This window comes from Neolamprologus multifasciatus, chromosome 3 (assembly GCF_963576455.1).
Source record: "Neolamprologus multifasciatus chromosome 3, fNeoMul1.2, whole genome shotgun sequence".
NCBI lineage: Eukaryota > Metazoa > Chordata > Actinopteri > Cichliformes > Cichlidae > Neolamprologus > Neolamprologus multifasciatus.
Window position 1 is genome coordinate 38,334,408 of NC_140441.1, and position 15,002 is coordinate 38,349,409.

Below are 15,002 nucleotides of genomic sequence, written 5' to 3' on the forward strand. Positions count from 1 at the left end.
ACTATCTGCATGGCCAGTGTTAGACTGTGTCTGAAAACAAAATTTAGAAGCTGAAAGAGAGTTAATGAAAGAATGAAAAGCCAAGAAAGGAATTTGATTTTGATGGTGGAAGGTGGTGATCAGTTCCTCTGGGCCTGATCTTAAGTAATTACAGTAAACATTTGACAATCTGTTACTGTTAATTTACTTTTAGTTACTCTTAATTATTATATCACAATTTTCCACCCCCACATCATGATTGATTTTCACATGAAAAAAAGGAAATAGCTCACAAAAGACCAGAGTGGGTCATAATGAAAAAGCTTATATTTGACATATTGATGCTGTAGACAAGGGGAATTAACAGAACACAAAGTGACATTACAGAGATGCATTTCTTTAAAGTAGCAGCAGAAAATGAGAATATGTAAGTGAATTTAAAGGGTATCCAAAATGTGCCTGAGTAAATTTGCAGACGCAAGGCATATATTTATACCAGCAAGGCATATTTATACCTAAATTTGTCATCATAAGCGTCTCACCAAGCGTCAGACTTGCGCACAGCAAGGCATTGCACCATGCAAACGCAGAATACACTATAGACAGAGTATTTTTAAAGACTTTCTCCATACCTGCTGGGGCAAGAATATCAACTAATGACAATTTATTTATACCTAAATTTGTCATCATTGCATTCATTGATAATGAAGCTTACACATGCAGCCTCACCTGTAATCCATTTAATTTTGAAAACTGTGATATAGAATTAATTTCTTTATATGCTGATGGTCAGGCTTATCCTGCTAAACCGTTCCAGCCAAATTTCCAGAGAAAACGGTATACCAGAGAATTTTACCAGCTGATACAAACCACTGGAAGACATTTAAAGGACAGACCACTTGCCATGACTTGCGACGACTTTGGTAACGGGTAAACTTTATTCTGTTTCAATCTGGAAGCTGACGAAGGACATTCAGGTAATGTATCGTTAATTAAAACTGGGAACGTGAGGCTTGAAACCCATTTCAGAAACCCACTACCCCGCACAATGAACATCTTGTGCTATTCCGTATTTGATTCAGTCATTGAAATATCTAACATGAGACAGGTGCTCTTGGATTACTATTGAGACAACAAAGACTGTCATGAACACTATAGAACTAACATCTGTGATCAGCAGGATTATCAATAAAAACACATTTTCTAGGGGTGTTAGCCTGCGATCAGCTACCCATTGCACAGCTTCAAAGACTCCCGGCTATGGCTATTGTAAACACTCACCCTTCTACAATGGCCGGGGAACACTGGCTTGCTGTTTATATTTCGAGAGACAGACGTGGCTATTTTTTGATAGTTCTGGAAACTCACTAGACAGTTTTCCACCAGCGATAAAGATGTTTCTTCTAAAAAACTGTTCCACTATTTTATATTCAGGAAAACAAGTGCAGAATGACTTCTCCATCACATGCGGTCAACATTGTGTATTTTTTTTTTTTTTTTATTTATTTCATATACAAAATGGTGTATCTTATTCACATATGCTTAACATGTATTCTACTAATTTAACTTGTGGTGTGTCGCTTTGTCAACAACATAAAACCTGTGGAAGTATGCAGCGATTATGTGTGTGTGCAACAAGGATACTGATATGTACTAGTGGCTATAATAAAAGACAATATGAGAGCATGATTTAATCGAGTCAATGGTATTTATCAAAAATTGTTGCATATATTATACAGTCACATCATACAGGCTTCAAGAGTAATAAAGAAATCAAACATTATACATTAATGATAATAGAAAAACATATTTAACAGTAATAAAAGCAAAACAATCTAGCCGCAGCAGTTAGTGAAAAAAAAATTACAGTAGGAAAACACCAGTCAATATTTTGGCAGAAAAAACAAACAAACAACATTACAGCTGTGATAAGAAATAGCCTGAATTCAAAAATCCAACCACTCAACAGGACCACCATTTAATTTATTTTTTTTTTATTCTTTATTTTTTTTCTTTAAATGTACTATCACGCAGTGGGACGCCCGGTGTGTTCTTCTGACCAGGGTCAGTCAGTGTGTGATCTGTTTTATACAAGGCAATGGTCTTACGTATGCCGATAATGGTATGTTTAAATCTGAAACAGCCTTTAAAAACTCTGTCCAGCCTATAGGTCTGTGTGTGGTTGTGACAGCTTTAATCAGGTCGTAAATGTGCGAACCCAGGATGGTGTGTTTATCAACAATTATTTTGCCTTTGTCATTGTAAGAAATCAAGTCTGGCGAACGGTTCAGAGCTGATAGAAGAGTTCTGCATTCCTCCTACTCCTTTTAGGTATGTGTGTCAAAACATTTTCTGCAATAAAATCCTTCACCCCAACATCACCATAAGCAGGAGGGACTTGCACTTCTGTGGTAAACTGTTCTGGTAGGGATAAAGACAATACACTCTTTTCACGGACCCCTTGTCTCACAAGTGTTAGGTATCTTTGGAGAATATCGCCATATTTTTTAGCTTTCTCATACACATCTATGTCTGATTCTTGTAACTTAGGTAGTTAGTGTTCAAGGAAATAGTTCTACTGGATTTTCCTTGAATAAACAAATTCTGAACCAGATATATACAACTCAAATTCCTATGATGCACATACTAGTGGCTGCCAGCATGAGTATATATACACAATGTTATCAATGTTGTGTGAAATAATCCTGGAAGCATTTTCAATGACATTTTTGACAAAAAAAAAAAAAAAAAGTCTTGCCGCAGTTACTGGGACCGCTGACCACCATGCTTGTTGTAGACGACTTTAAACTTCTTCACAACAGTTTCATTCTTCAAATGAAGCTTCTTTTTATCACGTTTGATATTATCAGACACAGCCACTAGGTGTGCATCTGATGTCTGATTGGCTACAAACTTGTGGACTAAACCTTTCAAGGATTTGTGGGTGACAACTTTGGAGTTTGGTGCGTTCAGTATTACGCCTTTACATTTGACCTGTGTTTTGCCCAGCGATGTGTGATACGCGTAGCATTTTGGCCCACCGGAAACAAATTCTATTATGTGATCCTCCACACCTCCCCCTCCGGAGTCTAATTCGCTGGTGAGATCCCCCAGAAAAGGGCCTAGAAGAGGCATTCGGTCACCAGGGCGTGCTGTGAAAATGATGCTGTCTGTATCACAATACAGCACACGCTGCTGCAAGTTGTCTAACAAATCATACAGCACGAGTCTGGCGTGTGCAGTCTTCATGGCCCCCACAAGGACATTAACGTCCTTCACGCGGGATGCTCTACCATCAGCATGGTGCCACTGCACCATGGCGACGTCGTCAGAAATGAAACAAAAGTGCCACACGTCGTACTGGTCACTGAACATTAGCTGGCTAAACCTGGACGGGTCTGTGATGAGCTCAGATGATGCCATATTTGACCTCATACTGAAACGACCCCATAGTGAGTTTAGCAACAGCTTGTTACAGTTTCGAACAGCTTTATTTACACATATCTTGGATGGATCTAGCATTATTCCCTCCTTCTCATAATACTCGTCTATGTACTTCTGCTGTTCGTCAGGTGTTTTCACATGTTCTGGATTACACAGGAGGCCTCCTGTGTAAGTTTTAGAAAAGCTTTCACATAATCTTTAAACAATGTGTCAGTCTTGTTGGGGAAGTGCCACACCTCATCAATAGAAACAATCCGGTATCCTTTCTCAACAGCTTTTTCAAGCTCAAATGAGACCCATGTGCCTTTCAACACCCGCTCACTGTCACTGTGCCCGCATGCTGTGTGCTGGTTCTGGTCTTCAGCACACATGCTGCAGAGCGGAAACATCAGTTTAGAGTGGCACCTGTAGGGAAGGACAGGGTGAAAAAGACCTCTTGGTGGCAGTACTGTGCATTTAACAAAACCAAAATAATTTTCTAGCCTGTCAAAGTTGCTGTAAATGATTTGAGGGTGTCCTATAGGATAATCTTTTTTAGATTGCACTGTGGGATAGAGACTGGTGAAGTCGTAGTAAAATATTTTTTCATCACATGCAACCTTGTGGTACAGTTTTAGAGCATATGTGCAACCGCCAAAAAGGACGTCTCGGGGATTCAGACGTTCCGGCTTTCTGTATGTGTGCATGAAAGCCGCAACCGCAGGGTCTGTCTGCTTCAAGGCAGCCCATTCACATTCCCCACATCACGACAATGCTCAAACTGTTGTGATCTCAGTGCATCCACTTTGTCACAAAACATACGATGCAGCAGTCCATAGGATGCTTTGCTGACAGGATTAACTTCACTCTCGGGGTAGCATTTAACACAGCCGTGGTGAAAACATCCTGCAAATTCATAAGCCGTGTTACTTGTGGGGTCAAAGCAGTCCACAAAATACGGCCCAACCCTCTGTTCGCCTCCTCTGAGAGCATGTTTTATCACTGTGTTGGTAGTGTGGGACAACCATTCAATAGAGACGTTTGAAAACGTCTTATTCTGCTCAACGTATGCACCATCATACATGAGAGCGGGCGTGTCTCTAGGCAGAAACAGTGTTTTATACACACCCATACTGAATGCAGCCAGGGTGGTATACGTGAATGGATCAACTTGTGTACAACCCAGTAGAGTGTCACGGTATATGGTGCATGCTTTACGCAGGACATCAACATCGTTAACACAGTAACGCCTGAGTTCAGCCTGAAAATCAAAGGGGTTCTGTGAGGCGGTCTGGTACCATTCCATGAAAGTTGCCTTACCACTTTCAGACATGCGCTCATAGCCATAGAAGGATGGGGCTGGGTACGGACCAACATAATACTCATTATCCCTCCGGTTGAATCTGTGTGGGAAATGGCCCTTCTGCAGGTCATGAAAACGTAAAGAGAGTGTATTTTGGCAAGACCCATGGGCAAAAAGCTGAACGAATCAATCCACTGCTGGTCATAGTCCCTGTCATGCATCAGAATCACACGACTCCCTCTCATTGTGACGGTGTTATGCCCTGCTTGACAAAGTACTCCAGAATGTATGTATGTAGTTATCAAAGCCAGATGCATTATGTGCTATGAATGTGTACCCACAAAACCTCGGGCATCTGTAATGCTGCACAAATGCCTCCACACATTTTAATGTATTATATGTGAACTTCTTACCCTTCAGATCAGACGCACACACAAAGTTGGCCTCTTGTCTGCGTTGTGATACAGTGTCTCAAAATCATATAAAATATATTTATCACAAGGGTTCTGTTTTTCAACAGGCTGTATGAAACACTGATGCTCAGAGTTCCCAGCTAATTTTAGGCTCGTGGCAGTGCTCACATTTAGGCTGGACACATCTGTGTGGTGATTTCTTTGATTCTTTATATGTGACACCACAACTCATGCAATGCTTCATATTGTCACCTGGGGCCATGCTGTGTTTTATTTCTGGTAATTTGTGTTGTTGGTAACAGTGTTGTGATTTGCAGATGTGGTTACAGTCACTGCATTTCACGGTGGCATCGCTGTGGTGGTGACAGAGTGTGAAACATATGTTGCATCTATATTTACAGCTGTGATAGAGCGGTGCTTCCTGAAATTACACCCATAGGATGCCCCGAGAAAACCTGATGGCTTTTCAATCAGGTGATGATGTTCATTGTGCAGGTACATCATTACAGTGTTGGGTTTGGCTCATCATGTGTGAAAAAACTATGCAGACGTTTACGGCCTGCTGCGTGATAATAGATTACCATCTTAATGTTTAGGTGTTTCTCAAATTTGCCGACATCAGAGAATGACACTGGCTGTAGTGCATAGACCTACTTGAGCATTTAACTCTTTAGCAGTAGCAAGTTTTTCATGCTCAGGGGATGTTGGGTTTAACGAATGTGCTATGCAAAGGGAGAAGCACAAATTGTTGTGTGTGTTGTTTGGTGTGTACAAATGTTTACCCTTCTTTGAGAGAATCTCATCATAAGGGATGTTTGCCAGTTTTAAGCGAGCACCACCGCTACAGTTTTGCACAACCGTGACAAACTAATTCATAATCACCGATAGATTCGTCATTACTTTGCATAACTTGAGCTATTTGGTCGAGCAACAGGTCAGGGTCAGCTTGAACATCAGAGGCCAACGAGGGTTCACGCAGGACCACATTTAGAACACAGCCCTGCTGAGATCCAGCCACAGCTCTATCACATTGGCTAAGCAGCTGCTAAGTCTTTCTGGCACTTGTTCTGGATCATCAAGACTTATGTCCCTAAAATCAAGGCGCTCACGCAATTCTCGGGCGTTATCTCTCTAATGCTAAGTTGACTGTGACTGCCAGACCCAAACTGAACAATGGGCTCAACTACTGCAGCACCTGTATGTGAATGGTTAACACTTAAGGAATTTCCATTGTTTGAGGGGTTGTGTGGTGATGCGTCAGCAGCAGCAGCACCCAGATACGTATGTACGCTAGGTGCACACCCCCGATCAGGTGTGACAGAAGCCTCAGTAATAAGACAATCAGCGGTAGCCTGAGTAACAACAGTCCCTGCAGCAGCGGCAGCAGCAGCCGTGGCAACAGGCAAATCCGGATGTGAATCGGTTGCATGATCAGCAGCATCAATATAAACAGCATCAGGTTCAGAATGAGTTGGGCAAGGACGTGCGTTCGACACAAGACTGTCTGCTACAGCGAAACTACTAATTCTTGCCTGCAAAATTTCACATTTGTTTATTATTTGCACAGCCCACTGGTTAAAAGCCTCAAAGTCAAACCATTTAGCTCGAGTGGAGGTACCATCATTGTGTTTGAATAATTTACGGGGTGGGTCCATGGTGTGGATTTTAAAAGTCAGCAATTTAAAAATCTGCTACTAATGAGATCTAATAAACCCCAGGTATTGTGTATTGCCTGGGTGATACCAGTTAGAGCACCTGCTATTTCTTGCAAGTCCCCCTGTGCTGCTTCTTGTTGTTGGTTGAGTTTAGCTGCTATTTCTTGCAGGTCCCTCTGTACTACTTGTTGATTTTGGCGAGCATCGATCAAAGATAGTATATCGTTTTTTGAAGCAGAATGACTCTGTTCAGAAGTAGAGGTGCTTGCAGCATTTAAGTATGAGTCATATGCCTGTGATATTTGAGAGTCTGTTATGCAGCCTTCTTCAAAACCTATGTCTGAATCACTGTTGTTTCTGAGACATTCTGGCGTATTGGGTATGTCAACTATATTGAAATCTGATAGACTGTACTCAAAAACATCGCTGAAATCACAAGGCAGACACTCACTCGGGGGTATGTACGGGCCGGTGATGAAGAATGGCTCTGAGTCTCCTCTGTTGCACAAAGCTTGTGGTTTTTCTTGTTGTTGTTGTTGTTCTGGGAGTTGAATATCACGTAAATATTCCAAAAGCATCAAGGGGTCTTCATGTTCCACCTCATGGGAAGGGGTTGTGTGATTGCTGTGGAGATAGACGTGTGTTAAAAACATTATGAATATATATGCATATACAAACACACACACAGTGTATCATTTCAAAAACAGGATATGCTTGGGTCTTTTGATTTATTTATGACTATACCCACACTTTGGTCTGTGTTATTCCGGATGGTCCCAGTTCTCGACACGCACTGTATTCTGTCTCAGGCCTGGTGTATTAGAACATTTGTAATTATTTAAACCTTTTTCCTTTAAATTGGTTGACATGTATACTGAGACTTGTATACATACCCAACGTAAGGTTTGGTCTTATCGCCCCCGCTTCTGTAGGTTTTTCTGGACAGCTTATTGACCCTGTGCCCGGGGGAAAAGCACAGTTAATACACGGTTTAAACAAAACATACTTATATTTAGAATGTGTGTAACACTGTATATACCTTGTGTTTTTTTAGAGGTGTAGTTTGACCTATACAGGCCTGTGATCCTGTAGAAAAGACAGAAATGTACATTTTAAATGTTACTATATGAAAAACAGGTAAGATTGTTTCTAAAACAATGAGACATAGTAGAAATAAACCGTTTTGTGTGAGCGGGTGACTATTAAAAAAAAACAAACAAAAAAAACCCGCAAACCTTGTGTATGTGAAACGTATGCTGTCCCATTGTGACGAGCTCCTAAAAATCAGGCTTTTGTTTTAGAAAAGAAAACAGATTGAATAGCCTATGATATGCTATGATATAAATTTAAAAATACAATAATAGTATTGTTTTACTTACCATATATGAAGTCCATGTTAAAAAAAAAACAAAAAAAACAAAAAAAAACACTCTTAGCTTTGCTGACAGTCCTGCTGAACGAAGTGTTGTGCTCGCGAGGGCTGTTTTGTAGTAGTGAGGAAAAATACAGTGTCTGATTAGGGTGTTTTTAACATAGGTGCGGCTGGTTTCAGTTGACCTCTGAGATGCAGAGATAAAAGAGTAGGATGTAAAGAAAAAAGGTGGAAAAACCTTTGGATGTTCAGTTGGACATGGTTTCAGTTGACCTCTGACATGGAGAGATAAAGGAACTGTTTGTAATGCGCCTTGAGGCGACTTTTGTTGTGATTTGGCGCTATATAAATAAAATTGAATTGAATTGAATTGAATTAATGAAAAAAGGTGTAAAGGAGGTACAGTTGGGATGTGTGTGCTGGGATGCTCTTGATAAGGAAGCCTCTTTTATTGTTTTATGACTTGTTTTGCTGACTGTTGGGGTGTGACAAAGTGGAGGAGCAGTTGTAATGCTCTCCATTTGTCCCATATGTGTTTACCTTTTTTTTTGCACATTGTACACATTATTCTGTTTCTATGTATTTGCTATGATTTGCTATTTGTCAAGTAACATTGCTTCACTCACTATCCCGGGTTTGTTTGTGTAAGCGTTCTGTTGCCGGCAAATCAAACATTCTGCAAATTAAGGCAAATACTCAGTTACATGTTTCTTTATATTTTATTATGTTACAGATTAAGTCATTTGTTCATACTTACTTTGTTTGTCTCTTCAGTCCTCATGAGGGTCAGGTGTGGGAAAACACCCGCCTGGCATTTCCTCAATTTTAAAGTCCTGATGATGTCACATATGACATCATCAGGTGAAACCAAGTGGAGGGTTTTTTTTTTCCATAGAGATGCTTCCTTTTGTTGGTGTTAAGGTTTAAAGGAATTTGTTGAATGTTTTTCCTTTCGTTAATACTGCCATTTAGTTGTGTAAATGTGCATATTAGAAGTGTGTAGAGGTTTTGTGTTTTTAGATCATCTGTGTAGAGTTTTAGATCCCTCAGTTTGAGTGAGTGGTACTGGCTGGGCAATTGGAGGGAAATTGATGGCCCTATTTAAAGCCAGTCTCTACCAGATTCAAGAGAGAGGAGAGGTGAGCTTCACATGGGGCCCTACCTGTAACCCCCTATGTGTAATTGAGTCTTACTGTTAGAGTGTGGCTACTAGATAATTATAGGGGGTTGATATGGTGTTAGTGTGGCTAGGTGTTAATATGTGGTTTTAGAAGTATCACAAGAAAAGTTTATTTCTAAAGGAATACATGTTGTTTGTGGTACTCTGTTTAAAAACTATTAGCCTCTGTGTCTTTCGGAGCGCTAAGGAAAGTGAAATGCTCCTAAACTAGTTAAATTAAATCATCTATGTCTAAATAACAGAGTACTGAGACCTATACAATCCTTAAAAACAGTTTAATTAAAACACATAATGGTTTCATTAAATAAAACACAATTAAACACTTATGATCTCACATGACCCCTGAACTCACATGCACGTGCAAAGCCAGTACACGCGTACTCACATGGACACGCAGGGTGGTGGGGAGGGGCTGAGGGTTGTGGGGGGCAAAAACAGTGCAGGTATATTACTACTCACCTCACTACTTGTGGGCCTTAACAGCAGTAGAGCTTGCTGCAGCTAGCGACGGGGTGGGCCTGTGGGCGTTCGAAAGTGCATCTTAGTTTGTTTTTTTCTTTGTTGTTGTGACCATTTTCCTTTTTTGTCTTATTGATAAAGCATTGTTGCGGTCTCTTTGTGTTAAGATTATTTCAAATAAAACCTTAATATGGGCTAAACACCTCTGTTTGGTTTCCTCTTCATTTTTTCCTGTTTGTTATTGCTCCCCACACCTTCCCTTAGACCTCATTTGTGGGGACGTAACACCAATAAACGCCAAACAATATTTTCTAGTCATTAAAATTGTTTAATTATGTGACCTAAATCATGATAAATCCATAAAAGTGTCATCCACATGTGTACAGTGACAAACTGCATGTAACATGTTTCTTGTTTTTTTTTTCTCAACTGAAAAAAGAAAAAAAAACAATGTTTCATGATGCACTCTAGAGTGGGGCTGAAATTAAGACATGATTCAATTACTGCAAAGTTAGGGGGGCAAAATAGTGCACCCTCTGTTACATTCCTCAGAGATTTTGGTCCATTTTGACGTGAAAAGCATCTCACTGTTCCCCAACCATCCAACTGTAGCTGCAGAAATCAATAATCATCAAACGAAATTATGACCTTTCTTTTTCCAGTCAAGGCTGGGATGGTTTGGACATATTCAGAGGAAGGGTAGTGGATATATTGCATGGAGCTGCCCGGGGAAAAAAGGATGATCAAAGGGAAGATTTGTGGATGTAGTACATATGCCCACAAAGAGTTGTGAAAGGCTCCTTGTTGCTTTTATTATCTTTAGTTTAAAACATGTATGAGTAACTCACATCGTGGCACATTATTATATGTGAGGGGGCAAACTCCTCAAGATGGGTGGTGACCATGGTGGCCATTTAGAAGTCGGCCATCTTGGATACAACTTTTGTTTTTTTCAATAGGAAGAGGGCCATGTGACACATCAAACTTATTGGTAATGTCACAAGAAAAACAATGGTGTGCTTGGTTTCAACGTAACTTTATTCTATCCCTTCACTTCCACTGTCCCTCCCCATCAGAAGATGATGGTTTATTGCCCTCTAGACCTGTTCACTACATCTACGCCATAAGGGACACTCAACCACAAGGTGAGACTGATTCTAATTCAAAGCCATTTTAATCAGTGGACTGAGATATTAAAAACATCACTCAGTAATTTGTCTTAGTCAGGGATGTCAAACTCATTTTGCATTGAGGGCCACATACAGCTCACTTTGATTTTAAGTGGGCCAGATGAGTGAAACTTTCTGGTAAATTAAAGATGTTTAATCCCTGAGATATCTTAATATAATATAAAGAAGTCCAATTTTAACAGCACATCTCAATTTACATAATAAATATGTAAAATTACATAAAAAATTCTGGTAGATCACTGTCCAGACTGTACCTTATTTACAAAACATAGTTTTTGTGGCTTTAAAAAAAAAAGGGGGGGGGGGGGGGGTAAATTGTCAATTTAATACTTAACTCTTTTGGTGTGGAATGAATGGCTGTGGGTGAGGTCTTTATCAGAAAGAAAAGCTATAAAATTCTTTAAAAAAATATTAAAAGTCCAAAAATGTATTCCTTCCTTCATATTTTCCAAAGCTGTTCAGTGACACTGGATTCTTTTGCTGGGCCAATTCTGGCCTGCTGGCTATTTGTTTGAGACTACTGGTCTGAGTGATATAACTGTTTATTCAAGTTATTTAAGTAACTGAATTAAAAGCTTGGGTTAATGACATATCTAATTTCACCTGTTAAAGAATCAGATGCAGGAACCAAAACAAAGATGCCTTCAGCAGGAATCTACCAGCCTATAGCAGAGGATCCCTTCTATTCTACGATACAGTTGGTAAGACTGTGGGCTGTGATGCCTGATGTGCAGCATTCAGACAATAAGCAATGTGTGTGTAGTGTTGGACCCAATAAACATATGCTGGAGCAACTATTTTGACAGCAGAACCTTTATTTGAAGTTGTGGTTTTTTCACAGACACTCCCGCTCTCTTTGTGCTGTCACGTCCGCTCCCACTCCGACTGTCACTGCCAATATAAAAAGACACACAATCAATATCAGATCCCAGCACACCTGTTCATCCCGCCCCTGCGCCGCCCCCGGGAGCTCACTGTGTCACCCCTCCTCTGCAGCTGGCCAGAGACCACACCCACGCCACAGTGTGATTAAGATTGATGAATTTGGGTTTGATAATATAGATGCTCCCATGTTATTACATGCCAGTGGATTATCTATAGTTTATCATCTCATGAGCTATACTCACTCCCAAGCTTTTGTGTTAGATAATGCTGACATAAAATGCTGATATAACGTGTAGTATTAAACCCTGATTTTACTACATACACACACACACAATATCTTGCATCAAAAAGGCCACCTGAAGCTCAATGTGTAATATGCAGTAAAACACACTGTTTCCTTATTTAAAAATATTGTTCATTTAGAATAATGTTTTTTTATACTGTGTAATGTCTTACAGGTGGCAGACATGTTGCAGGTTGCACTGATAAGTGCTAGTTTATATTTTGTTGCAGTTTGTGTATTTAATCATCTGCTTTGAGTTGCACTTGCTTTGCCTTTTTACACATATATGAATGTTGCTACAAGAAAAAAAGCTCCTGCAGCTTTAAAATGGACTCAGCGTGGTCAACCGGTACTCTGTTACTTGTTTTCCAAAACAGATGAACCATATTTGTGGTCAGCAGTGAAATAAACCTGCAAAGTTGTAAACTGAGCATGTCTCTGACCGAAATGTGGTCCAAAAGCTAAAGTCAGAAGCTGAGTGAGCTCTGGTGACATTATGATAGTAAAAAACAGGATATTATTTAGTTGCTCTGATGTGGTGCTCAGCTCCTCTGTGCTTGGCTTCAGTGAGGCACAGTTAGTTGTATTTTGAGAGACTACATAAAGGCAATAAATGCTCATTTCAGCATAATTTCCACCTCTAATTCCCAGTGTTTCAGAACATTTGACAAAGTCATCCTTGTCTTTTCGGTGGGTTTAATTAAGAACCCATTTTTTTCCCCCATTTTATGCTATAAACATTATGCGTATTTGTAACAACATCAAATCAGGGTTAAAGAGACAAAGCAAAATCTTTTCTCTCTTTAACTCACTATATGTGAGATAGAGGCATCTGACTCTCCTATTACATAGCAGCATCTTGAAGTGATCTTACATCTAGTTAAACGATTTAACTACCAGATATGTTATTTAAATATAGACGTGGTATACACAGAAAGGTCAGACAGGTCAGTTTATTTAATATTGATTTCTAGTATCAGCTGATGTTTGCTGGAGCCACAGCTGTAAAAGCTGCTGGTCAAGAGTTTTTATCTGATGTAAAATGTATAGAAAATCCTACATATACCAACAAGACAGTGTAGATCACTGTCACATCAGTGTTTGTTTTCATTCAAAGGCTTTATGGCTTCTCCTATAATACCTGGTGGGCTGGTATCTAATCTAAATGGCCGGGCCAATTTTTTGTCCCAGTTCAGCCCTGGGCACGACACGCAGTGAATTAATCTGAGAAGGTGCATTAAAAAAAAATGGCCGAGCCAGCAGTGCACATCGCAAATTAGTTCGCAAAGACACATTAGTTGTGTCGCTTCTTAATGACGGTATCTTAGCTAACAACCCCAACTACCACATTCAACTTGTAATTGGCTAAAAATAACTTAGCCTACATGTTAGAGGGACGTTGCTTGCTGGCCGTTTTTTCAAGCGATGTTGAAATTTCCACATTCCGACACTTCAAATGCTTCAGGAGCTGTGAGCTCAGCACAGCATCTGATCAAACCAGAAAGCTTTAATGAGCAGCTGGATTTGTCTCGCATTAACTGGCTGGACATCGAAATGCAGCTGATTGAACTAAAAAGCTTGACTCTGTGGGGGTCAGAGTTTACAGAACTACGAACGCAGCTGCGCGTGTTCATGGAGCTTTCATTTTCACCTGCTGGACATCACTACCTGACAAGGTTAACTGTCTTCAGAACATTGCAGAGGCCTTATTGACAGTATTTGGCTCTACATATCTGTGTGAGCAGATTTTCTCTCATATGAGTCCTCAGGTAGCCGTCTGAATGCTGGACACTCAGAGACCTGTGTCTCTGAGTGGGAGATCAGAGATCACATTAACAGGTTGTTATGTTGTTATGTGCTGGATGCCACGTGTTAGATTCTGGCCATCATTTGACCCCATTTGACGTTATTATAAAAAGCCATTTTTTGCTGCTCCCTTGGGTAGCGTTTGTTGTGTCCACACATACTATTGCATTTGTTCTGTAGATGCATTTACCAGAAGCGCTAGAGGGCGCTAGTGAGTATGTTGTTCTGCTTGTGGTTTTTTGGAAGAAGAAAAAGAAAAATAAAGAAAGGAGTTATCTCCGGTAATCCTCTGTTCCTACCTGCATGTGTGTGTAATGCCTGCTGAACTAACACCACACAACAAGTGGCGACGAGAGTAGTGGTGATTCAGTTATGGCTCTGCTCTCTTTGCAACCCCCGGCTGTGTTCCTGGATTGTCCGGGCGAACCGAAAATTCCATTTGCTGCGTGGAAAAAGTTGTTCGATAACTACTTGCTGGTGATCGGGGGTAATGACTTTGCTACGGAGAGGAAGAGGGCCCTGCTCATTCACTGCTTGGGAACGGAGGGACAACGAATCTACAGCGCCTTACCACTCGCTACGGATGATTATGAGGGATCCGTAAAGGCTTTGGAAACGTACTTTCATCCTAAAGTCAATGTTGTCGCCGAGAGATACCGTTTCAGGCAACGAGCCCAAGCTGTCGGTGAGTCTACGGATCACTACGTTGCCGCACTGCGTGAGCTCGTGAAACAATGTAAGTTCGGGGCTATGGAGAATGAAATGTTGCGGGATCAACTTGTAGAGAAGACAAATAATGCTCGTATACGTGAAAGACTGCTAATGGAGGAGGATTTGACGCTCGATCGAGCTTTGGAAATTGCTAGGCGTACAGAGGCTGCAATAGCTGACGCAAAGGCCATTGCTGTTGGTGAAACAAAGCCTGTTGCCGCTGTTCAAGTACAAAAGAAGATGCGCAAGCCAAAATACAAAGCAGCTAAAAAAACGGATACAGCTCCGACATGCTACCGTTGTGGTTCAGCTGATCACAAAGCCAATGATAAATCCTGCCCCG

At 40.6% G+C, this 15,002-nt stretch overlaps 1 long non-coding RNA gene across 1 annotated transcript; it reads right to left on the reverse strand.

The window, feature by feature from the left end:
* Nucleotides 1–508: 508 nt before the first annotated feature.
* On the reverse strand, nucleotides 509–7,940 carry LOC146523060 (uncharacterized). The gene is made up of 3 exons (XR_014873272.1): nucleotides 7,667–7,940; nucleotides 7,522–7,584; nucleotides 509–7,397 (listed from the first exon to the last, which is right to left on the reverse strand). It is a non-coding gene; the product is annotated as an uncharacterized LOC146523060 (long non-coding RNA).
* Nucleotides 7,941–15,002: the final 7,062 nt, after the last annotated feature.